This window comes from Felis catus, chromosome B4 (assembly GCF_018350175.1).
Source record: "Felis catus isolate Fca126 chromosome B4, F.catus_Fca126_mat1.0, whole genome shotgun sequence".
In the NCBI taxonomy this organism is placed as follows: Eukaryota; Metazoa; Chordata; class Mammalia; order Carnivora; family Felidae; genus Felis; species Felis catus.
In genome coordinates, this window is record NC_058374.1 from 66,313,108 (window position 1) to 66,340,852 (window position 27,745).

The window sequence follows — 27,745 nt, forward strand, 5'->3', positions numbered from 1 at the left end:
TTAACTGACTGCGCCACCCAGGCGCCCCAATAGTTTCTATTTCCTCACACCCTCATCAATACAAGAACTTATTACATTTTTGAATCCTTTTCATTATTATAGGTAAAGTGTCGAGTGTCTGTGTAGGTTAATTTGCATGTTTATTTTAAAAATTGTTAAATACTTCTAGATGTGTTTAGGAATCATTTGTGTATCTTTCTCTGGGGTCTTTATGTCCATAGTCTTTAGTCAGTCTTTTATTTTCTTAGTAAGTTGCATTATTTTTTTGTACTTTTTAAAAATTAGACATTTATCAGTTGTATGATCTGCAAATATTTTCCCAGATTTCACATAAAATTTTTTGTTTGTATGTATTCAAATTCATCACACATATCTTTCAAAGCTTCGTAGTTTTATGTCATAGAAAGAGATTCTCTACATCAAGATTATAAAAGAATTATCCTATGGGTTCTTCTAGTATTATATTAGTTATATTTTGTACAGTTAAATCACAGGCCCATTTGAAATATTCCTCAAGTACGGAACTGGGTATAGATCTAACTTTCTGCTTTTTTTTTCTAGTGGTGATCTATTTGTCCCAACATCATTCACTGAGTAACCCATTTTCCTCTTATGCTTTAACACACTACTATTTTCATATACTATATTCAGTGTATATACACTCTATTATCTTTCCCACTGTTCCATTGTTGTATCAGTTTGCACACAAGTACTACATTGTTTCAATTTTTCAGAATTTAAAATAGTATTTAATACTTAGACTGAAGTCCTTCATTCCTTTTATTATTTTTGTCAGAATTTTTCTAGCTATTATCATTTATTTATTTTTTTCCACATTAAATCAAGATCTTATCTACCACAATTGAAGACATATTTGGTATTGAAATAGGATTATATCAAATGTACATATTAACAGATATAATTATATGCTTAAAGTGTCCGTCTACCTATCCAAGACCATGGTGCTTTTCCATTTTTTTCATCTTCTTTTAGGAGCTTATTAATTTTTGTATGGAAAATAAGTATAATCCTTATTATATTTAAGTATTTTATCTTTTAGTTGCTATTGTATGAGATCATTTCTATCAATATTTCTTTTAACTAGCTAGTAATTTTATATATGTGAACTTTTAATTCATTTATATTATTCACTAATTTCTTAATTCTCTTACATTTTTGTAATTGGTTAATTTTTTGAGACAAAGTTGAAAGTCGTTTTGATTCACTTGTGGTTTTCCTGTAATATAAATAAATCATTTGGAGATTAGGAAAAATATTACATTCATTTTTCCAAATTTAATAACAATACTTTATCCTTCTAACCCCTTTGATTAACACTGCCAGTACAATGATAAGAAACAATGGTGATAAAAAATACTCTATGGATGTTGGATTTTATCAAATGCTTTTTCTGCAACTATTGAGAGCACTGTGTCATTTTTAACCTTTATTCCATTAGCATGTTGTATTTCATTGACTGATTTTTAAATTTTTTTTATATAAAAAGAAATACTCTACTTTCCCCCCTGATGTTAATTGGAATGTTTCTAGTGTTTCACATTAAGAATGATATTGGCTCTTGATCTGAGATGAAATGTACTGTATCATGTTAAGTAAGTTTGTCTACTCTATTTTATTTAATTAAAAAAATAAATATTGAATTTTTGAATCCTCATAGCATCTTGAAACATATTTTAGTTCACTAATATTTTAGTGAGATCAAGATCAAAAATGATCTTTTTTAATTTAAATTTTGACATTTACATTTCATTTAAATTTTTAACATTTTCCTTATAAAATGTATTTGCATAGAATGAGAGCATAGCAATCTCCTGACTCCTGAAATGGGTATAGTTATCCTTATCATTTCTTTTGTTTATGTATTACTTCAACATTTAGAATTTATATTGCTTTATTTTATTTGTTTCTTTAAGAAACAGTTTTGGATTTATTTGTGGTATAATTTTCTCTTTGGTAATTTATTAAGTCATCCCTTTATTTTATGTTTTGTCTTAATTTCATTTTTTTCATTTTTTTCATTTTTTTCATTTTTTTCATCTCTTGGCCCCCAATTTTTTTAATGTTTTATTTTAATTTTTTTTCATTTTTAATTATTTATTTTTTAATGTTTATTTATTTTTGAGAGAGAGAGACAGGGAGAGACAGTGTGAGAGGAGAGGGGTAGAGAGAGAGGGAGACACAGAAACTGAACCAGGCTCCAGGCTCTGAGCTGTCAGCACAGAGCCTGACATGGGGCTCGAACTCACAAACTGCAAAATCATGATCTGAACCAAAGTTGGATGCTTAACCTACTGAGCCAACCAGGCACCCCAGTTTTAATTTATTTTTCAGAGAGAAAGAGAGAGATCAAGTCGGAGAAGAGGCAGAGAAAGGGAGACAGAGGATCCAAAGCAGGCTCTGAGCTAAAAGCAGAGAGCTCCATGCAGGGCTTGAACTCATGAACAGTGATATGACTTGAGTGGAATTCAGAAGCTTAACCAACTGAGCAACTCAGGTGCCCCCCCAACAAATTCTTAAGTTGGTTGCATACTTCATTTATTTTCTTTCCTTTTGTCATTATTGAAAGATACATTTAAATGAAGTATTTTAAACTACAAATTTTACTTTGAGCACAGCCTTACTAGATTCCATATATTAGATATATAATATTTTCATTATTATTATAATAGTCTGGATATTCTAAAATTTCAGTTTAGATTCTCAAAAAATAATTGTATAAGAGAAAGGTTTTAAAAACTTTCAGGTTTCAATGTCTTTATTTCCTAGTTTTTAAATTAATCTCAAATTTCCTTGAACAGTGGAATTGTCAGGGTTCAGAGTTCAATATATATCAATTATGCTGACTCTTTTATTCGTGTAATTTAAGTCACATATATCTGCATTCATTTTCCCTTGTTTTCTTTGTCTACCTGGACTGTCATGAACTAAAAGAGGTATCAAAAATTTCCATTATTAATATATATTAATAGAATTATTGATAGAATAACACATTATTTATATATTAATTTATATTATTAATATTTCTCATTATATCTCAGAGATTTTTCCTTTATGAATGTTGATGGCATGCTATTTGACGAAAATATTAAAAACATTTTTATCTTTACTGTCCGCATTATAAACCTTTCTACTTTGCCTCATGCAATGCATTTTGCTCTCACTTACACTTTATTTGATATGAAAACTATGATTCCTTCTCTCAGTTTTCTAGTACACGTCTGTCAACCCTTTTTAATTTTAATCATTTTGAGACACTTTACCTTAGAATGTCTTTTTGTTTATTAGAGTTAGGTTTTATTTTGTGATGCATCTAAATTTTTTTTTCTTTCAATAAGTAAGCATAGACTGTCAAATAATATGACAAAAGTGTCTCGTCTCCCTTCTCTTGTACTTTTTCAAAATTTATACTATATTCACCTAACACAAAATTAACCATTTTAAAATAACAATTCAATAACATTTAGTATACTCACAATGTTGTGCTACTCTGTTTACTTGTACATGTTCTTTAACCTCCATGTATTTGGGGGCTTTCCAAATTTTTTTTGTGGTTGATTTCAAGTTTCATAGTGTTGTGATCTGAAAATATGCATGGTATGATCTCAATCCTTTTATATTCGTTGAGGGTTGTTTTGTGACCAAGTATGTGATCCATTTTGGAGAATGTTCCATGTGCACTCAAGAAGAATGTATATTCTACTTTTGCATGAAAAGTTCTGAATATATCTGTTAAGTCCATTTGGTCCAATGTGTCACTCAGAGCCGTTGTTTCCTTATTGATTTTCTGCCTAGATGATCTTTCCATTGTTGTTAGTGGAGTATTAAAGTCACCTACAATTACAGTACTATTATCAATAAGTTTGCTTATGTTTGTGATTAATTGATTTATATATTTGGATGCTTTCACACTGGGGGCATAAACATTTACAATTGTTAACTCTTCTTGATGGATAGACCCCTTAATTATGACATAATGCCCTTCTTCATCTCTTGTTATAGTCTTTGTTTTAAAATCTAGTTTGTCTGATGTAATTATGTCTACTCCAGCTTTCTTTTGACTTCCAGTAGCACGATAGATGGTTCTCTATCCCCTCAGTTTCAATCTGAAGGTGTCCTCAAGTCTAAAATGAGTTTCTTGAAGGCAGAATATAGATGTATCTTGTTTTTGTTTTTATCCATTCTGATACCCTATGGCTTGTGATTGGGGCATTTAGTCCATTTTGATTTAGAGTGATTATTGAAAGATATGGATTTAGTGTATTGTGTTATCTGTAGGTTTCATGCTTGTGACAATGCTCTGGTCTTTTGTAGTCTTTCCTGCTTTCTACTCACAAAGTCCCTCATAGATCTCTGCAGGGCTGGTTTAGTGGTCATGAACTCCTTTTGTTTATCTGGAAAAGCCTTTATCTCTGCTTCTATTTTGAATGACAGCCTTGCTGGATAAACAATTCTTGGCTGCATATTTTTCCTATTCAGCACATTGCATATTTCCTGCCACTCCCTTCTGCATTGCCAAGTTTCAGTGGACAGGTCTGCTACTACCCTTATGTGTCCACCTTTGTAGGTTAAGGCCTGTTTATCCCTAGCTGCTTTCAGAATCCTCTCTTTATCTTTGTATTTTGCCAGTTTCACTATGATATGTCCTGGTATTTACCTGCTTTTTGTTCATCTTGAAGGGAGTTCTCTGTGCTTCCTGGACTTGAATGTCTGTTTCCTTCTCCAGATTTGGGAAGTTCTCAGCTATAATTTGTTCAAATAAACCTTCTTTACCTTTCTCTCTCTTCTTCTTCTGGAACTCCTATGATGGAGATATTATTTCATTTCACTGAATCACTTAGGTCCCTAATTCTCCCCCTGTCATCTATTAATTTCCCTTCCCTCTTTTTTCCAGCTTCATCATTTTCTATAATTTTATCTTCTATTTCACCTATTCTCTCCTCTGCTTCTTCCATCCTTGCTGTCACTGCATCTCATTTATTTTGCATCTCATTTACAACATTTCTTAAGTCATCATGACTATTTCTTAGGCCTTTGATCTCTGCAGCAATAGATTCTTTGCTGTCTTTTTTGCTTTTTTCCAGCCCAGCTATTGGCCTTATGACTATAATTCTAAGTTCTTGTTCAGATATATTGTTTATGTATGTTTTAAGCAATTCTCTGGCTCTCATTTCTTCCTGGAATTTCTTTTGAGGAGAATTCTTCTATTTCATCATTTTGGCTAGGCGTCTGTCTTTTACATGTTTTAAAAGCTTGTTATGTGTCCTGCATCTGCATGTACTACTATATTAAAAAGGGGTCATACACTTTAGGGCCTGGCACTTCAGAAAGAGTTTTGGTGTGCTGCATCATGCACTCTGTTGTTGCATTTGGCTACTCTACCCTCTGTTCATCATGGTGGGTTGTTTAGACCTTCCACCAGATGCACTTTAATTCGTTCATTGAAGTAACTCTGAAAAAAGGAAAAAAGGGGGAGAGAAGAAATCTTATCCCATACAAAGAGAGAAATGAAAGGGAGGAGAAAGAAAGAAAGAAAGAAAGAAAGAAAGAAAGAAAGAAAGAAAGAAAGAAAGAAGAAAAGAAAGAAAGAAAAAGAAAAAGACTAGGCTGAAAATCAAATAAACTATAAGGCTTAGTCCAGAGAGAGAGAGGAAAATAAAGAAGAATGAGATATAGAAAAGGTGTAAAAATAATACATTAAAAATGCCTGATTAAACAAATATACAACCAGAAGATATATCTATATCTATCTATATCTATATCATCTATATCTATATCCATATCATCTATATATCATCTATATCTATATCTACATCTATATCTATATCTACAGAGAGAGAGAGAGAGAGATGCCAAAAATGAAATAGAAACTATGAGCCTGATTCCAAAGGGAAGAAATAAGAAAGGGGGGGAAAAAAGGAGGGTAGAAAGAAAAAGAAAAGAGAGAAGAGAAGAGAAAAAATAATAATAAAAAATTCTAAAAACCAGGCTAACATACAAGACCACAGGACAGTTGTCTGTTGGTGCCTGGGACCAGTGGCTGTGCTGGTCTGGAGGAGAGGCCTTCTGGTTAGATCATGTCAGTCCTACTCCAGTAGATAAGCAGGCACAGAGGGGCAGGTTTGGTGTAAGCAGGTCCTGCCTCCACTGGGGGCCAGTGTCCTATTCCCTGAAGCCCCACCATATAGTGATGGGGAGAAAAATGGCAACACCCCAGTCTCTCCTCCCCAGAGTTGGTGTCTCAAACCACACTGTTTGGGCAGCCCTCACAGAGTGGTGCAGGCAGCAGGCTTGTCCTGCTCCATAGTCTCCCATGCCTCCTAGGTACATGGCTGGGAATCAAAACCTGATGTCTTAAAAGATCTCGCATTTCCTAGTGCATTTCTGGGGTAGCGCCACTCTGCCCAGCCGACAAAGGGCCTCTGACTGGTGCTTGCAAGGCCTTTTGTCCTTGGGTGGGGGGGTGGCAAATAAACTCTCTTCCCACAGTACTTGAGGGAGGAAATTGCTCTCTTCCAGTATGCCCCAGAGATTGCTACTGTGTGCCCTGGGGCTAGTTCCCTCCCCCACAGAGGCTCACACCAGCAGCAGCTCTAGTCTGGAGAAAGTTGTGCACCCCTGGAAATTCCAATCTTTGGCTCCTAAGGCTGTTTGCAAAGTAGAAATCGGCACTCTCCATATTTTTTGTTCCCCTGTCCGTGGTCCGGAGAGGTTTTTCTCTTGTCCAAATACAATCCCATACTTCCACAGTCTCTTTTTCTCTTCCTTTTGTCTCTCCAAGAGGAGAGGGTCCTCTCCCCTCAGAGCCTAGGCCGCCTGTTTTATCTCTCCCAATTCACAAACACGCACCTCTGTCCTGCCAAGCTGTTTCTGTACACCTGTGATTTTTCTGTCACTCCACAGACAGTATTCCTGGGTGTTCTAAATGTTTTGACCTCAACACAGCTGTATCTGAGGGATGAGGGAAGTCCCAGTCCCCCTACTTCTCTGCCATCATGGATAGTCCACTCTTACTTGTAAATATTCTTTGTAGCATATTTTAAAATATTTTTAGTGTTATTTATTCATTTACGTATTTTTGTTTCAAGTTTTTATTTAAATTCTAGTTAGCTGGGGTGGCTGGGTGGCTCAGTTGGTTAAGTGGCCAACTTCGGCTCAGGTCACGATCTCGCGGTCCGTGAGTTCGAGCCCCGCCTCGGGCTCTGTGCTAACAGCTCAGAGCCTGGAGCCTGTTTCGGATTCTGTGTCTTCCTCTCTCTCTGCCCCTCCCCTGTTCATGCTCTGTCTCTCTCTGTCTCAAAAATAAATAAACGTTAAAAAAAAAATTAAAAAAAAAATAAATTCTAGTTAGCTAACATACAGTATAATGTTGGTTTCAGGAGTAAACCTTAGTGATTCATAGCACCCAGTACTCAACACAAGTGCCATCCTCAATACCAACCACCCATTTAGCCCAAACCCCCATCCACCTCCCCTACATCAACCCTGTTTGCTCTCTATAGTTAAGAGTTTCTTATAGTTTGCTTCCCTCCCTTTTTTTCCCTACCCCTGTGTTCATCTGTTTTGTTTCTTAAATTCTGACCGACTTATTTTTTTGCTTAGTATAATATACTCTAGCTCCATCCACATCGTTACAAAACTTCATCTTTTTATGGCTGAGTAATGTTCCATTGTATATAGAAACCACCTCTTCTTTATCCATCCATCAGTCGATGGACATTTGGACTCTTTCCATAATTTGCCTATTGTTGATAATGCTGCTATAAACATTGGGATGCATGTACCCCTTTGAATCAGTATTTTTGTATCCTTTGAGTAAATACCTAGTAGTGCAATTGCTGAGTCATAGGGTAGTTCTATTTTGAACTTTTTGAGGTACCTCCTATAGTGGTTGCATTCCCACCAACAATGTAAGAAGGTTCCCTTCTCAACATCCTCACCAATATCTTGTTTCCTTGTATTGTTAATTGTAGTCATTCTGGTGTGAGGTGCTATCTCATCATGGTTTTGTGTATAGACTTAATAAAATCCTTGACTGTGTTCCCCTTGCTTGTGTGAGTATGTATATATCTTAAGGTTTTTATTTTTATTCCAATATTACCTTCATAACTAAAGCTTTATATAATGCATTTAATTCTCTGTTTCCTACCATTAGCAATATTTTGTACCACTACCTCACTACTATTTTGTACCACTACCCCAAAATACATATATTTATATCTTAATCGTAGACTAAGTGACTCAATCACCTCTTGATTGGATGAAACTCATTCTTTTAAGAAAGGCCCATAAGAGCAATTTTTTACCTAGTTGATCCACAACATTTCTAACTTGAAAAACAATTAGATTTTGTATAAAAACATTGGCTCCTGCCTTCTTTTCTAAGAAATTTCAAAGGCATTAATACTCTACTTGCCTTCATGTTTAATGGTGCCATGGAGAAGAACAAAACTGGCCCAGCCTTTTTCTACTTATAAGTCACTTAATCTATCTATCTGACTGCTTAAAGGATGACATCATTATCTTTAAAGTGTACTATATTTACTAGGACTGCCTTTGTTAATTTTCAGGTCAATTTTTATGGGACACTGTACTTCCAGTATGTGATTCATGTCCTTTTATTTTAAAAATTATGTCTTTAAATATTTGTTCTTTTCAGTCATTTTCATCAATTTATTGAGAATTAATCATGAATACTTTTTAATCTCATTTTCTGATCTTCATATCTATTGTTTTTTCTCTAATTCTTTTAAACTCTTATTATTTTCATTTTATTTCATCAGCTGTCTTCTATTTTCTGAAATGTATATTCTCATTGTGATCCTCAAAATTTGTCCTATAATTTGGAATGGTTTCATCGTTGTTCTTAACTTTTTTCCTGAGTTATGACAACTGCTTTTAGCTTCTGCTGTTACATTAGTTTTTTCCTTGAGTACTTACACTTTTGCTTTTTACACTGATATCACAGAGGTGATTGCTTGACTCAGCTTATTTTGTGTATTTTACTAATAAATAAAGTCCTGGCAATTTTTACATCTGTTCCATAAGAACATTTTTTTTGTTGTGAATTTTTTTCTAGTTGCATGTAACAGGAAAACACAAAATGACAGTGGCCTCAAAAAAAAGTTTTTTTTCTCACTTATGTGAAAAAATGTTTGGTGACAAATAGCCTGTAGATGGTGAGGATACACAAAACTATTAGGTACCCAGTGTCCTTCTAACTCGCTATACTTCATCCTGACCAGAGAACATCAACCAGGAAGATAAGACGAGAAAATACCACTTTCCCTTTAATTAAAGTTTTTAAAAGTCCCAGCTAATACCTTTGCTGATATCTCTTTGATCAAACTTAGTCAAGGAGCCATGTGTATTAGAAAAGTAAACTGGGAAATGTAGTTCTTCAGCTGAGTAGCCATGTGTCATTATAAATTAGAGTTCTTTTGCTAAAATGTAGGTGAGATTAGATTTTTTGGTCAGGGGGGTAGGGGCAAGGATTTAGGGGCAACTGCTGTCAAATGTCAGCCTGCCAAAATGTCAGATGAAGGCATCTGACATTTTCTTTTTCTGTTCTGCACCTCCCAGCCTGTCTTTCCTTATTATTCTTCATTTAAGGAATTTCTTTCTTTTTTTTTCCCCCTTCTATGAGCTATTTTCAGAAGCTTCATGTGAGGAATGGGCCACATATTATGATCATGGTTTCCATAAGAATTAGTTATTCTTCTACATAGCCAGCAAGGATGAGTAGACAGGGGTTTCTTCCTTTTTAATTCATTATATTTTTAATATAAAGACTCCTCTCTGTCACTCTTGTTCTTGACTTCATATACTATGGATTTGGGTTTCATACCTCACAGTATGCTCCTTCAGTAAGAGTTTTTTGTTGAAATCTATAGCCATCATCTCCTCCCAATCAGGTCTTTTTTCTCCACATTCTTTCATGTGCCCACCTGTTCCATTTCTTTTATGTGGGACATCATTCCAGTATAGGGGACGAAAAATAATTTCTCTTTATCCTTCTAGATTCTTGGATATATATATGCCCTTCCCAATAATAAAAGACTGATTAGTAGGAAAGAAATAAATACAAGTTTCATAATATGTATACTTCCTCTATACATGGGAGAGACATAGGAAAGCTGAGTAACTGTCCATAATGGCCCAAACCACTACTTAAACATCATCTCCAACTAAAGACAAAAGAAGGATGTTGGGGAGTGGAAGGGAAGCTAGTTATGGGAGGTTATCAGAAAAAAACACAGTAAACAAAGGTATGGTTGTTACATAGATTTAGGTAGGTTTCTTTTCAATTGATATCAGTTTTTAGAGATTTGGATATCCTCCTCTTCCTGGTACAGACACCCTTAAGGAGACACCCTTCACAAATGGAGATTTCACTTACAAATGTGTGTCTCTTACAAAAGGGTAACTTTTACGTAGTTTTCAGAGCTTCTTCTGTGTCTGCAGTGTCTTAAAAATAACCAGCACAAGATAATCGTTAGGTCAACGAGACATATTTTAGGGTGGTAAATTTTGTTTTCTATCACCAACTGTTTGTGAGTCCAGAGTTTTAGTTGATTCCTAGTTTTTCCCCCCAAATAGATTTTTATATATTTTTTCACATCTCTTTGTTGCTTATGAATAATTTCCAGGAAGACAATGATAAAATGTTGACATTTTGTCACATATTCATTCATACTGGAGAAAAAAAATAACCCACCCTATAATGGTATTGTTACAATGATATCACGCATTTTCTTGGCTTTGACAATGAGTTTGCCTTTATTTACAGTTTTCTAGTGTCCTTTTCATTCTTCATGATTTCCCAACTTTCTGTAGTAACTCTGAACAATGAGTTTTGCTAATTCATTCAGCAAATTAGCCTGTGTATTAGAACCGGATATTTTAATCCCTTGAAAGGGGTTTCCTCTCCATTCCTGTCTAATTTGGATTTCAATTTCTGTTTTACAGTATTTGTTCTGTTCTTTAAATTCTTTCCTATTCTTTCCATTTTACTTGAAATTTTTTTTTCCAGCGTTTTTATTTTTATTTTTGGGACAGAGAGAGACAGAGCATGAACGGGGGAGGGGCAGAGAGAGAGGGAGACGCAGAGCATGAACGGGGGAGGGGCAGAGAGAGAGGGAGACGCAGAATCGGAAACAGGCTCCAGGCTCTGAGCCATCAGCCCAGAGCCCGACGCGGGGAACTCACGGACCGCGAGATCGTGACCTGGCTGAAGTCGGACGCTTAACCGACTGCGCCACCCAGGCGCCCCCTTTCCATTTTACTTTAATTTCTTTGCTAAAAAGAAAAAAAAAGAAAAGGAGAAAAAAATAGGAACAGAAATGTCCTGCTTTCTCTCTGTCATCTATTAACATTGTTATCTCTCCCACACAGCATGCTATCCCTGTCTGTGAAGAGGAAACTCTGGTTACAAAACAGGAATCTGGCTTTTTTTTTTTTTTTTTTTTTTTAGTATTCTTACATTGTGTTCTAAGCACTCACAAATGAAATATACATAATTTAATGTTTTCTATAGATGATTAGGTTTGTCTCTTTATCACAACATTCTTACACTAGACCTTTAATTACACCACCTTTATTATTCATTCATTTTACTACACTTCCCTCTGTCATCCAGTCTCTAACACACTGAGATTCTTTCTGGAAATGCTTTAAGACTCTCTCTAAAACTATATTTCCAGCCATTAACCATATTTATGCTTCTCTCTGTAATCTAAATTGTAACTCCAGATGACCCTTGTCTGAATCATTCATTTGTAGCTTCACAAGGCTACTTACTATGTTGCTTACCTTATGTTGCTAAAACCACCCTTTCCCTCTCTCTTATTTGCTATTCCTCACCACTCCCTAGTTCTATTCATTTCTGTCTGTATCAAAATTCTAAATGGCAAAACCCACCTTTTCTTCAAACAAAAGTTCAGATGGAAGCAAAAGTGTGAAGTGGCTACAAGGTATTTTCAATATATATTTCAAATAATGCTTCCTTATCCATGAGCAGGTTTTGATTTGCTCACTCATCATAGTTTCACACAGGGCAGAGGGAACAGCTACCACCTCAACAAGGCGAGCAAAATAATGTAGAAGGCAGTCCTGACCAGAGAGGAAGAAAAAGAAAAAGGCTGACACTTCTGACCAAGTGGTTTGTGATACCGTGAAAGAGACAGAGATGAGAGGCAGGGAAATCTGGGTCCCCTTGCCTCAGCAGATTTCAGCTTAGAGAGGTGGAAGCATGTTCAGTATGTTAGGGAGATGCCCAAGGCAGAGTGCTTGTCTGGGTTTGGATGCACAATTCTGGGAGGAAAGCTCTGTACCAGGTAGTCCTCAGTGGGCATTGAGACAGCTTCAGAAGAGTTAGGCGGAGAGAGTGTCCCTCTTGCACAATTGCTCCTTCCTCAGTTCCCTGCAAGTCTGCATGTTGAATTAAGGGCCACCTCACCTGCCAGGGTTCACAGTGTGCAGAAACACAGGACTAGCCACAGAGACTACGGCATTGACACCTCAGGTCAGGGGCTGCTTGAAGTATATGGTGGACACTCAGAGGCATCTGTGAGGCAACAGAAAGAGAAGGGGGAATCAGCAGGGGGAGACTCTTTAACTTTGGCTGAAACAAAACATAAAATGCACCATTATTTTCTCAACCATAGCCTTCAGTAGACATGCAAGGATGTCTGGATCCAATGAAATAAACTTAAGTATAAATACATATATAAATATAATAAGTATCCTTATTAACAAGTTTTTTTTTACTTTTTATTTTATATTGGGAGAGTTATTAATTTGGTTAGCTCACTGGTTATAATTGCATAAGCTTTGAATGGTCTAACTCAATCTCATTTTACTTCATGAGTGCTCTTATTTTTACATGTGATTTTATGGAACACCCGTTTGTTCATTTTTTAAAGGAGCTTCTACATTAGATTTGAGAAATGACTATATGTAAAATTAGAAAAGGGAAACTAATCAGGTTAGGAGCTACCTTTACTTCTGTCCTCAAATCCAGAACAAAATAGCATCTTGTTCAGATCTAGAGTCATTCCAGTTTGTGTTCCACCTGATTTCCTAAATCTTTTTCTTAAAAAAAAAATACAAGTTAGGCTCTATCTTGTCCTGTCCTTTCAAATACCTCAACAAGTAACTTATTTCATTCTCATCCTGATGAATTGCCTTTGTCTCCCACCTCCTCTAGCTTACCAAGAAGAGGCTTAATTATGATGTTATGATTCCACAATCATAACAAATCAAGTTTTTAAAATTTGTTCAAATATTTAGTAAGATCTTAAAAATACCCAGAAAAAATAAACCAGATAAAGATCTCACAGAACTCAAGGACACCGTATTCCTCTTCTGTTGGCATTGCCAAAGTCACAGCTTTGGGTCAATAATGTTATTTCCTGGTCTGGAATATAGTTGTGGAGTCAGATACCTGAGTTAAAGTCCTGGTCCCACCATATCCTGGCTGAGTGATCTTGGACAAATCCCTCACCCTCCCAAATGCTCAGTTATTCTGTCTGAAAAATGGATGACCTTCCTCTTGAGATAATTGTGATATTAATTTAAATACTGTATGTGAAACCCTGGGCATCTACCTGACACATAGTAGGATACAGAAATATTAGCTATTACTTGCACAGTATGAGTTTTGAATTCATGATTGTTGGGAGGGGAAAGTTTCATGAACTTCTGAAGAGTGACTTTACATGGTAAGCCCCCAAACACAGCCATTCTTTACCATGTCAAATAATAGAACACAAATAGATTTGGGGTTGTGACTTTGATTTTAGAAACAACATGATTTTCTCTTATGAATTCTTGTAGTCATGTAAATGTTTTTTCTTTGCATTTATAAGAACTCAAAATAGGATCTCTTGGTTTCATGTTTCCTCCTTGTCTTACTCACTGTTGAGAGTTGATTTCTCTTTGGCTGAACATTGTTTTTCCCTCACCCTCACCTTGTCTGTGATAAGCACTTACTCTCACATAAAATGGCTTGCTGTCACACAGGCACACCCATATTAGCAGTCTGAACAGCCTCTGTGAAAGCAGGAATGGAAATGGGGAGATTTTGCAGTCTTTCACATACGTGTTACCAAGGAAACCATCTATGTGTTAGCTTGCAGTCAGGCAGGCTTTTGTTTTGTGTCTTCAATTCACATGAGGAAAATAGAAGCAACTCAAATTTACCAAGGATGCCTCATGAATAAGAGTTAAACTCTAATTTTACGTATAAATATAAACATATAACCCTCCAGTACCAGAATGCAAGTAATAGAAGGGAAAATAGACTTTTCAACCCAGATTCATTGCTAACCTTGATAAAAATGCATTTGAGATTTCAAGTACAATAGCCACATAGTTGACAGAGAGCAGGGAGCTTGCGTTACAGCCAAAAGGAGGTGTGACTGATTTATTTTCATTTCCAAAGTAAATGTTATCATGAAGATACTGTCAGGTGACATATGAAAAGGCAGAAGACTGGCTCCCTACCCTGAATTCATCCCTTACTCCATCTTTGGACTCTCAATTACCTTGGTTTTAAAATGGGCATTAGGATACCTTCTCTGTCTACCTCAAGGTAGAAAATGAATGTGAAATACATTGTAAACTCTGAATTGCTATTTAAAGATGTACTTGTATGTGACTTTTATAATTTCTCAAGATGTGGGGAGAACACAAAGTCATTTTTTAAAGAAATAGTTTTTTTTTCAGCTATAGTTTAAGAACAAGAAAAACATAAGTAATAAGGATTTCTAAGACCAAAGACTTATAACCTTATTGTAATGACATTGCAGAGCAGTAGAAAGGATTTGAAATTACATGATAGTGTATGCTCAAATTTTGGTTCTACTGATAATAAGATATTTATCTTGTCTAGGTATTTAATCTAAAACTGGAAGAATAACATCACATTGATACAGTTCCAGTGGTGTTGAAATAATGTAATATATGGCAAACCACAAACATTGTCTCTAGTACATGGTCAACAAATGGTGTCCAGTTACCCCAAAATCTTGAATGTCAACTTAAATTTTAATCTGTGGATTTACAAAATACCTGAGAGTCCTCTTTGATTCAATTAAAAAGAATCTATAAAACATAATACAGATTTATGGTTTTAAATGTTCTTAAAGAACATCAAACCTAACTCAGCACTTCCAGACATCTTAAATAATTTGGAGGCAAAAAATTATTCTTAATAAACACATTACCTGATAGACCCTCTCCACTTTCTCGGTTGAGAAGATTTATCTCTTCAGAGAATAATTAAAAAGAAATTATCTTCTATTATGGAATGGAGACTCAAAAAGGGATATTACATGTTCATTAACTTGTTTAATTTCTAGGGACACTGTCATGAGCACTGTTATTTTAAATAACCTGCATTGTTTTGTAGAGTGATTTCTTTGAAAAACAGTAGACCTTTTAAGTCATGTGCACGGATTGAATAGTCTCAACATGGTGACTCACTTCATTCCTTTTAGAGATTAGCCTTTTTAGTTAGGCTGAAGTTAGGCCTTTTTAGTTAAGTTTTGAATGTAAGGGTGGAACATCTGTGGCCAATAGAATTTCATAGGAAGGGTTATTTCACGAATATTCAAGCTAAGAGATAAAGTTATTCAGACAAAATCCTTTCTGGGTGTTTTCTTTCGTCATCCCCACTGCATACCCTGTTGCAGGATGTGATTCTGCAAACCTTCCATGGCTTCTCAAGCCTCCATACTATTACCTATGTGCTCTCTACAGGCTCAAATGCCCCTTCCCTTGATCCAACTGAAGAACTCCTACTAATTCTTCCTATTTCATTCTCTGTTCTCTCAGAACACTTTATGCAAGTCCCAATTAGCCCACTTCTACAATTGTTTAAATAATTTGCATGGACCATCACTAAATTTTGAGCTCCTTGGCAGAATGTATCCTGTCATTTTTATTCTTGTTTCTTTAGCACTTACTACTGTGCTTCAAAGATAGCAGTCAATAAATGTTTGTCATATTTTTAGCAGTTTAAAATGGCTTTACTTTCCATTGTAAGTTAATTTTGATATAAAATCCAGGAATTAATGAAAAGAAGGGACCCTGTATCTGATAAAAGCACAGGAAAAAGAGACTTCAAATGAAAAGATACTCAAGGAGGCAGAAGCATGCCTCCAAAGGAACTAAGTTGAAAACAGTTTGAGGCCCTGAAATTCAAAGAGAAGTAAGCCTTGTAGACAATGCAGACCTTCAAATTATAAATATCTTCCCTCAAAATGGTGATTAGTATGAAAAATCAGAAAAACAGTTTGCGCAGTCAAAATATGCAAGAGAGCTGAAGTTGGCATAAATCAGATAAATTGATATATTTGGAATACTGGAAATTCATGTGGTAACTGTACATGGAAAAATGTTCTTATCAAATTGCTGTGATTAGATTGTCATATTTCTTGTGCCTTTGTATTTCCAGTTATAACCATCCCATCTAGGCGAGCCTTGGTAGTTCTGTCAGTTAAGCATCCAACTTCAGCTCAGGTCATGATCTTACGGCTCATGAGTTCCAGGCTCGTGTCTGTCTCTGTGCTGACAGCTCAGAGCCTGGAGCCTGCTTTGGACTCTGTGTCTCCCTCTCTCTCTGCCCCTCCCCCACTCATACTCTGTCTCTCTCCCTCAAGAATAAATAAACATTAAAAAGAAGACCCATCCCATCTTGATGCTGATCTTGGCTTTTTTGAATTTGAATATTTGAGTGAACCAGAGTCAAAGCTTTTTCCACTAAAGTGAAGATAGCCAGTCAGCACACCACATAAATTCACCGATAACAAAGAATTACTACCTTACTCCTATACCTGTTGTATTAGGCTCCTATTTACTATCATAACAAATTACCACAAACTTAATGGCTGAAAACAACACAAATTTATCATTGCCAATTTTGTCCAACACAGGCCTCATGGGGTTAAAATCAAAGTGTTAATAGAGCTGCATGCTCTTACTAATTCAAAGGGTGTTGTTGCAGGAAGAACAAGGAGTCACAGAGCCAGGTGTTATTAAACATTGAACCATCATTCAGATTACTGTAGTGACCATAGCAATCCTCCAAATCCAGCAAGCTCCCTAGAAGACCTCCCTTGCTCCTTAGTCTGGTGCCACCAACATTACAGTGACTGAAGCGCTCTCCACCTATTTTACCTCCACTGCTATGTACCTTATGACTTTTTTTTTTTAAGTTTTTATTTATTTATTTTGAGAGAGAGAGATTGCAAACAGGGAAGGGGCAGAGAGAGGGAAAGAGAGAATCCTACGCAGGCTCCCCACTGCTCAGCACAGAGCCCAATGCAGGGCTCGAGCTCACAAACCATGAGATCATGACCTGATCTGAAATCCAGAGTCAGACGCTTAACCAACTGAGCCATCCCAGTGCCCCATGCCTTCTTCTTAGTGCTTTCTCTGTATTTTGGCTTTTGCCTTATTTTTCTGTATCTTTCACTCATATGCCCCAAGAAGGAGAAAACCTGAAGATGTTGCAGCTCCATCCAATGCAGATGCCCTCTCCTCATCAATACAGATGTGAGCTTTTGCAGAGCTCTCACTGTAACGCCCATTTCAAGAGCCTCTGCTGTCTTCCCAATCCATTGTCACCATGAAGTGGATTCATGTGGTACAAATGTGAAAGGAAACCTGTGGCTTTTTTTTTTTTTTTCTGTAACAGAGAGCTGTAAACATGGCAGGAAATCAGAATGCTTTATCTTGTTCATATGTAATGAATATTCTGTGGAATTTGGGAAATTGTAATAGCCTAGAATTTTAGAATTCCTAGAATGATGACCTCTAAAACTTACAGAAGCATGATATAATTGAAGTGTGTGTATGTGTGGGGGGTAGTAATGGGCATTATTCATTCACTCATCCATTATTGGGCACTTACTGAATGTTGGCTACTATTCTTTCTGCTGAGAACATAGTGGTGGGTTAGGCACACATTTTCTAAACCAAGAGAAAGCTTGAAATCTAATGGAAGAGATACCCCTTAACCACAAAATAAATTTTAAAAAATAATTTCAAATGTAATTTGTGCTATTTTCACATGCTATTGCATTCAAACATGTCCAGACCATCTGCATCTGTATCTTTATACCCTTTCTTTCCCCCCGTTGCTGTGGATCAGTGACCCATGCTCCTACTGAGACTGTCTTCAAGTTGTGCACAGGTTTCCATTCCCAGCACAAGGCTGCTGCTAACACAAGTCTCCCTTTTCTCTCCAACTCATCACTCTCTCCCTCCTCTCCATTTGGTTATTCCCATTATTATTAAAACACGCTATCATTCTTGACATCTTAATAAAGCAAAGGTCCTCTTGATCCCACATCCTCTTCCAGCTACAGCCCAGTTTCTATACTCCCATTTATAGCAAAATTCTTTCAAATGATTGTCTATATTCATTATCTCTCATTCTTTTCTCATTCTCTCTTGCTGTGCAGTCCAACTATTTACCATTTCACTGAAACTGTGTTTGTGAGTATTCCCAGTGACCTCCAACTTGCCAAATTTATAGGGTTAATTCTAGTTTTCATCTTACTTGCCTTATCAGCAACATTTCCTATTATTGACCACTTTTCCTCTAAAACATTTTCTTCATCTTTGCCTCTAGCACACAAACTTCTCTTGGTTCTCCTTACACTGGATTGACCACTCCTCTATTGCCTCTGTAGATTTTCCTCATCTCCCCTACAATAAGTGTTTATAGCCCTTAGTCCTTGGGCTGCTTCTCTATCAATACTCACTATGTGTGACATGTACAGAGATTAAGCAAAATCTAGTTCTTCTCTTCAAGGACTTCATATGTGAGTGGCATAGGAAGGGAAAGAAAATGAAGAGTATCTCAGGTATTAGTGATTCAACTAAATCCTTGTCTATTATAGCCTTACATACTGATTCCATTTTGTTCAGAATCATGGTTTCAACTCAAAAGAAAAAAACTGTATACATACACACATACACACATGCATCTTAGTGAGCTATCTAGATTTTACAGATGATTGTGAAGAAAAATAGGGAAGAAGATTTATAGCACAGACAAAGCAAACATATTAAAACTCTTTACAGTACAATTTTGTGAAATCCCTTTTGTCTGGCCATAATTGTTTTACGCTTTTGTGTTGTTGACATTTGTTTTTATTTCTTTGGATTTATTTGTGTGTTGTTTCTTTCTCTCCATCTCTTGACTCCATCCTTCTGTTTACTCTTCTTCTTTTCTTGCCTTCCTCCAAAACTTAAAATTCTTCTCTTCTCTACAGTGCAAATAATTCAAACCCTTTGGCTTCTGACTCAAAACTTATAGACCCACGCACATCACTGCATACTTTTAGAAAGGATATTTTAAGTATCAGAAATCTACACTCGTAGAAGACAATTTATGGTCATATTTTGCTATTTGAATATGGTTTTAGCAACCCACAATATTAGTCTCAGGCTGGTATAATATGCCATGGTGACAGTTATCAGAATTCCCAAAGCTTGTTTCTCTGCCATTGGTCATGCCTGACTCCCATTCTATGTTTCAGGATGGTTGCTCAAACTTCAGACATCTGTATTCCAATCAGCACAATGGAGAAAGCAACAAAAGAAAGGAATGACCTTTTACACCTCTGTTTAAGACTTTTCCCAAGAAATTGCACATAATACTTTTGCTTAATTCCATTTTCTAGTATTTCTTATCTGGTCACACAATAGCTTCAAGGGGACCTGGAAAATTATTTGGGGCAACCGTGAGTCCAATTAAAACCTGAGGGTTCTATTTCAAGAAAGAAGCGAAAAATGAATATTTGGGAAAAATTAACTCACTCTCTGACCATGTCACCATCCATCCAAAAGATTTCATTAATCTTTTTCTTAAGAAAAATTTAATGACATCCTCCATTACATTTTGGTGAGTGAAAGTTTCTCCAGCAAATCTAATTTATGTATGTATGTATGTATGTATGTACCTACCTATCATCTATCTATTTATTTACCTATCAAATTTATTTACCTACTTTCCTATACATCCATTTAGTTATCAAGTTAGCCAACAATTGTTTTACACTACATTATGGCTTCTTGCTTTCCCTTTGCAGTCCACTTTTAAGATCTGTTCTTGTTGTTATCAACAGCTAGGAAAGTGTCTTAGAGTGAAGGTAAGGGCTTTAGAAATGTTGGAACTGTTTCAGGAGTATTGTAGTTGCTTGACACGCGAGATTAATCAACAGAACTTTGAAATTATGTGGAGACAGCTCTCGGTTGCTGTAAAGTGTGCTTGGAACTAGTCAGGTAAATGCTTTTGATAAAGCCAAAACAGTGCATGTAAATCTGATAGGGAAATAAATGAATATCTCATCAGTACCAGAACAGCTCCTTGATGAGACGCATCAATTTACAATATTTCCTACTTTGAGCTGTGTAAAGAAATTGATTGACCTCCATTATTATCTGTAAATTTCCTATCTCTTTTTATTTGCAACAATATGTGTGTAATTGGAGGTAGAGATCATGCTCTCAGAGTATGACGTTATTTTTCTTGAAATTAGCAAGCAAGAGCTGACAGGCTCTTTCCCCATCATTTTTCTGCTTGTTTCTAGTACATTTAAAATAAATAGTAAGTACACTGTTACACTCAGATGCCATAATTCCAGATTATAAAGCATCTATCTCAGTGCTAAAGAATGAAAATGACTGATCTTAGTTGGCAGCCAAGGGATTACAGATGTTCTCAATGTAGGTGTTAAAATTACTAAAACTGATGGCAAGAAGTTGCACTGATTCCTTGCAATATGCACTGATTCCTTGAAATATGTCAAGGAGGATGGGGACAGGATGTCCCAAGTCATAAGTGAAAAAGTAACGTATCAAAGTGTATGCCAGCCTATGCTCATGGGAATGGAGTGGGAAAAAAGTTTTTTCAAGATAAGAGTTGGCAGAATTCCAATAGTATAAATGTTTAGAAAGCTTTATAATAAACTTAAAACTGAGAGTGACTTTTGAACATTGGTTCAGAGAATCTGAACCCCAAAAGACTATTAAGAAAAAGAGACCTATGCATACCATTTGTTTTTAATAACCAAATCCTGTTTTGCAAATTTACTCTTAAAAAAATCTTATAGTAATCTGGGCTCTTAAAGTATTCCTTATGTAATACAATGATCAATCTTGCCTTGATAATTAATTAAAAATATAACATTCATCCTGTGATCTTAACACCAGTTAAGTAACTATTTTAATTTTCTTTATTATACAGGAAAGTTACCAATTCATAGTCTCTCATGGTGTTCTCCCTTCAGCTGATTATTAATGGCAGTACTGATATTAGCAGATAATTTGTCTTAAAAATTTGCATGTGAAATTTTGCTCTCACACTTGATGTACAAGAATCATTCTCTCTTCATCTGCCCTAATGCCTCATTTGTATTCTGAAGTAGGAAGCTCCACTCTTTGAACTAAATGGAGAGTTTCCATCATCCTTTCCAATTTGCTCCTCCCTAAAAGGAAGAGAGCCTTTGGAATCAGAGAAGAACTGAGCATACAGAATTCTGCCCATCATTCTTTTCTTTTGGACCTGCCAGTATGCATAGAAGATACATTTGTCTCAATTCCTGATGTTGTAAGGTGAAGACACTGAGATCAGAAGCCAGGAATGTCTTCTAGAAATAGGCCTGGAGGAGTCTATCTTTCTCTCCCCCTCTGTTGTCTGGTGTATGTAAGACAACTACTCATTGTGTCTCCGAGGCGTAGAATTGCCATTGCTAAGAAGCCCAAATGGCTATCTATGTTACATTGGGTACTCTATTTTTAGTAGTTTAATCTCCTTTAGTGCTCAGTTGCAGAATCAAGGATTCTGCAAGAGCTACTCATAATTTATTTCTTATTTTATGTGCACAATCACAAACATATTCCCCCTCCCTTTTCCTTACTAATTTATACAGAATAAAGCCAATAATTCTAAACTCTTAAATTTAATCCTCAGATGATAGAAAATCAAAGTGTAATGATGATAGAGATAGAGTAAATGAACATCAACTCTAAGATATAAACAGTGACAGAAGGGATTTTTGTTTCTTCCTGTTAAGAATAGTGTAAGTTACATGGAAGAGTTGTATTATGTCAGTTAAGAGTACTTATTTAGTTTAATTTTTGTCATTGTTGGCATTGAGAACTTTCTTGATAAAAATAGATGTATGAATGGTAAGCAAACAAAGAAGTGCATTGTATTATAAAGTAGAAGCACATTCATTCACACTTTTTTTTCTACGTTGCCCTCTGTGTTACAGGAGCTGTTAGGTTAAAATACTTTTCCTTTACAGCTAGACTTCTAGATGTGCTTTTGTTTCTGCCAGTGAAATTTATTTACATAGGTTTTTGAAAGTAGGAATGAGATGGGGACCATTTTACAGTGGCTGTGATAGTAACAAGGATGTTCTAACAGCACAAAGTGTGTGACAGGATGTGATGCAGTTGTGATGTCAGCAGTCGTTGTAGAAGCACCAATTACAGCTTTTCCCCCTGTGATCACAACTACAGCGACATGACCTAGAAACCAACTGTCCTAAGTTAGCCCCTTAGACTACATTTCTCCTACCCTTGCAACAATTTTGTAAGCGACATTATTGAATGTCTTTCTGATTGGAAGGTTTCCTTTTTCCCCCATGTAACTTTGCTTGATATACTGTGACACTAATTATATGACATTGAAGAAATCTCAGTTTCTTCCCTGTAAAACGTGGATAGTAACACATTACAAGGCTCTGTGAGGATTAGAGAGAATGTATGCAGAGTGCTGGGGTCTAAGCAGTACTCAAAGGATAATTGCTATTTTCTAACACTCATTAATAATACAATATTGTTTGAATATAAAGTTCATGACCATGAGGTCTATTACATTGTTAGATCAAGAAGAATGCTATAGATGATTATGTTTTTTGCCCTACAGTCCTTTTCACAAATTATAAACAATTCTGTGGTTCCCTGGAATATATTAAGAAGATATTTGGGGATAGGGAGGTTAGGTAATAATTTTCTATCTTTTCACCTATCATGCAATCCTTCCAGTTATAAATCAGGCTGAAGAGATTATAAAGTTTCTTATTTTCACAGGATTTACTGTTCACTTCTTTATTCACAAGAGATTCTTACTGAAAGAAAAGGGGGATGAAAGCCTAGTATGCTATTCATAGATTTGGAATTTTTCTCTCTGGTAATTTATGCAACATAGATTTGCTACATTAGAGGAAAATGTCATTGAATTTATGCTTTGATTGTGTGTGTGTGTGTGTGTGTGTGTGTGTGTGTGTGTGTGTGTTGGATTCCATAAACAAAGAAATTTTATAAATATATTCTCCTGCACGATATTAAACTCTGAATTGAAAACTATACCCTCTTAATCTTTAAAATATCTTCTAAGGAATGTGAGGAATGTGAGATCCACATTCCTCTGTAATAAAGTAAGAAATAAAGAAATCTCTCTGCATGCTGTTGTGACCTTTGACAAGTGTCATAGCTAACTGGTCTTAGCAGCAGCAGGATTTATTTCTTTCACAGAGGTTTCTGTTCTGCCAGGTGGAAATAATCACTAAAAAATAAATGCTTCAGGTTAAAAAAAAGTGTTTGCTTTTTTGTAGTGCTTACTCTGGCTCTGAGCCAGCAATTTCTTGGGTATCCCAAGTCAGACTAAAAGAACAGTGGAATCTTTGGTGTAAGATGAACTGTGACTTGTTCTGGATCTTGCTTGGCTTATAAATTGATGCCAGCTTTATAAACAAAGCACTGGAGCTTCAAGAATTTACTTGTAAATACATCTAGAATCTTCATTTCAGCATGTTTTGTTCCTCTGCTCTTGTTCTTTCTGAAAACTACTGATTCTTAAGTTTCTACAAACATTTGGTCACACTGACAATCCTGATTCTGTTAGGGATCAGTGAAAATCTGGGGCTCAGCTCTTTGTTAAGAACGCATTACTTATGAGACGTAGCAGGGTTCATGCCATGATCTGTAGATACAGTTATGACTTGACTCACCCCAGAATTTAAAAAGCCTGGCATACAAAGACCCAAAATTCCTAATATTAAAGAACTTATTTTAGACTCTAACAAAATTTCAAATATATAGCATCATTTTCCCACAATAACACCATGTTTTTTATGCAGATCTATAGTATCACAATAGTAAATAAAATCCTATATCTAGTAAAATTGTCCTTCAAAAGTGAGGGAGAAATTAAGACATTCCCAGATAAACAAAAGATGAGGGAATTCATTACCACCAGGGTTGTCCTGTAAGAAATGCTAAAGGAAGTTCTACAGGTTGCAATGAAAGACACTGGAGAGGAACTTGAGGCCATATGAAGAAATTAAGACTCAGTAAAGGCAAATAAATGGGTAATTATAAAAGCTAGCATTATTGTAACTTTGGTTTATAACTTTACTTTTGGCTTTCTACATTATTTAAGAGATTAATACATTAAATTTTTTCAGTCTAAAAGCTAGAAATGTCATAAATTTGTTTTGTAACTTCACTTTCTGTTTTCTACCAAAAATATGTATTTGAGACCGAAGCATAAAAAAAAAACTATAATCTATGTTTTGCACACAATATGTAAGATGTAATTTTAATAACTGAATGAGAGTGGGGCTAGAGATGTATAGGAACAAGGCTTTTGCATGTTATCAAAGTTAAACTGGTTTAAATTCAAATTAGAGTGTTCTACTTTAGAATGTTAAATGTAATTTCCATGGTAACCACAAAGAAAATAGCAATAAAGTATACCTAACAGGAAATGAGAAGAGAGTGAAAACATTTCACTACAAAATTCAACTAAACACAAAAGAAGACAGAAATGCAGGGAATAAGGGACAAGAAACACTATAAGGCCTATGGAAAACAAATAGGAAAATGACAGAAGTAAGTCTCTTCTTATCAGTAATTACTTTAAATATAATTGGATTAAAGTCTCCAAAGACAGAGCTTGGCCAAATAGACTTAAAAACAACAACAACAATATAATCCAACTATGTATTGTCTACAAGAGATTTACTTTAGATCCAAAGGCGCCAATAGAGTGAAAGTGAAGGATTGGAAAAAGATATTCTATGCAAATCATAGCCAAAGAGAGCAGGAATGATTCTAATACCAAACAAAATTGATTTAAATAAAAAAAATTTATAGGAGAACAGGAACATTATATATTAATAAAGGTTCAAAAAAGCAAGAAGATATAATAATTATAAAAATTTGTACATCTCATAACAGGCTGTCGAAATAGAAACAAAACTGACAGCAATGAAGGGAAAAATACCTTTGTACTGATAGTTGGATACTTCAACACATCGCTATCGGTAATGGATAGAACAAACAGAAGATAAGTATAGAAATAGAGGATTGGAAGAACACATAAAACAAGCATATCTAACCCTACCCAACAACAAAATACACATTTTTCTCAAGTGCACAATGGGACATTCTCCAGTATAGACTATATGGGCATAAATTAAGTCTCAATACATTTAAAAAGAAGTACCATAGAAAGTAGTTTTCTGCACAAAAGGATTAAATTAGAAATCAGTAACAAGGAAAACATAAAAATTCACAAATTTATGGAAATTAAAAAACGTACTCTTAAAAAGCTAATGGATCAAATAAGAAATTACAAGGAAAATTAGAAAATACTTAGAGACATATGAAAACAAACACACAACGCATCAAAACTTAACTGACACAGTGAAAGCAGTATTAAAGGAAAAAACGATAACTATATAGTTACATGAAAAAACAAGAAAGATATCAAATCAACAACTTAAATTTACAACTGAAGGAAATAGAAAAAGAACAAACTAAATCTAAAGCCATTAAGGAAGGAAATAATAGAGATAAGAACAAAAGTCAAAAATATTACAGAGAATAGAAAAACAATAAAGAAAATCAACAAAACCAAAAACTGATTTTCATGAAAATTAGTAAAATTGACAAACCTTTAAGTAAATGGACTTAGAAAAAAAGAGAGAAGACAAATTACTAAAATTGAATGTATGTGGGGGATATTACTACTCATTCTACAGAAATAAAGATGATTGTTAGAGAATTCTGTAAACAATTGTTCATCAACAAATTAGACAACCTAAATGAACAAATTTCTAGAAATACAACACCTACCAAGACTAAATTATGAAGAAAGAAAATCTGAATAGACCTATATCTACTAAGGAGATTGAGTTCTGCCTAAGGATTCTTGCCTTGTGCTTAATCTTTTATTTATTTATTTTTTAATGTTTATTTTTGAGAGAGAGAGACAGAGAGAGAGTGAGAGTGGAGGAGGGACAGATATAGAGGAAAACACAGAATCCCAAGCAGGTTCCAGGCTCTGAGCTGTCAGCACCCAGCCCGACGCAGGGTTCAAACTCACAAACCACGAGATCATACCCTGAGCCAGTGTCAGACACTTAACCGACTGAGCCACCCAGGCACCCCATCTTGTGCCTGATCTTGAAAGAAAAGCATTCACTCTTTTATCATTGAGTTTGATAGTCTTTCTGGGTTTTTTTATCAATGGCTTTTACTATTCTAAGGTGAAATCTCTATTCCTAGTGTGTTGAGTGTTTTTATTATGAAAGGATTTTGAATTTTATAAAATGCCTTTTTTATATCAATTGAGATTATTATGTGATTTTTATCCTTCACTAGGAGATGCATAAGAATGGATCTATTTTCACTCACCCTCTTTTTTGAACTTCTTCAATCTCAAAACTAATAACACCATTCAATATTAGAAAAGTATCAACCATTTCCTTGTCTTGGACTATTATACTTCCAACCTTCTCTTTATTATTAATTCCAGAATTCCTATTACTGGATGTTAGATTTTCATTCACTATTTTTCACATCCATAAGTGTTTTTGTGTTTTTATCTCACCATACTTCATTCTACATAAACTAGTAAATGTATTTTCAAATTTATTATCCCTATTCCATTGAGTTTATGTTCCGTACAATATGCCCATCGTGCTCTTAATTTTGGTAATTATATTTGTCATTCTTAGAGATTTGATTTGGCTCTACTGCAGTCTTTTTTTATTTCTATACTGTTCTCGTTGTAGATTTTATTCCTCTTTTGTATCTCTTTAATAACTGTAAACATCAACATTTGATAGTTATATTTATACCATTTTTATCCCTAGTTGTTTAGATATTAATAAATGTGTTCCATTTGTTGACTCTTTTTGCACTGCAGTTAATTTTCATGCATAGTTTGAAGAGGTTTGTTTGTTTGTTTGTTTGTTTGTTTGTGTAATTGTATGTCATCTTCAGTAAGGGTGGATTTTCTTTGTGGGAGTCTCATGTATTGTGGGTTGTAGCTTCTGCTGAGACCAGTGTTAATTTATTAATGTTTGGTTTCCAACCTTATGAGTAGTAAACATTCAAACCTCACAGCATGTGATTTGGGATTGAGATTTTCATTTCTCCAAAGTTACTTTTTTCCACTTATGGATCTCAGTAGTTGGCATGTTTCTTGGATCTGTGGTTTTCCTAATCCAATTTTCACAGACATTGTAGCCAATAGAAGCATCCAGTTTTTTGTTGTGTGTTTGTATGTTTTTTTTTTCTTTGCAAAGGATTTGATTCCAACTAACCACCTTATGTGAAGCCAAAACCACAGCTCCTGTTCCAACATGAGCAACAATACTCCAATCTGTCAAGTTTATCCCAGTTCCCATAC

At 35.2% G+C, this 27,745-nt stretch overlaps 1 long non-coding RNA gene across 1 annotated transcript in view; it reads left to right on the plus strand.

Moving 5' to 3' along the window:
• Positions 1-24,367: 24,367 nt before the first annotated feature.
• Positions 24,368-27,745, plus strand: part of LOC123386570 — a 65,273-nt gene continuing 61,895 nt past the window's right edge. The window contains exon 1 of the long non-coding RNA XR_006600644.1: positions 24,368-24,936. This is a non-coding gene — a long non-coding RNA (uncharacterized LOC123386570). The remainder of the gene's footprint in view (positions 24,937-27,745) is intronic.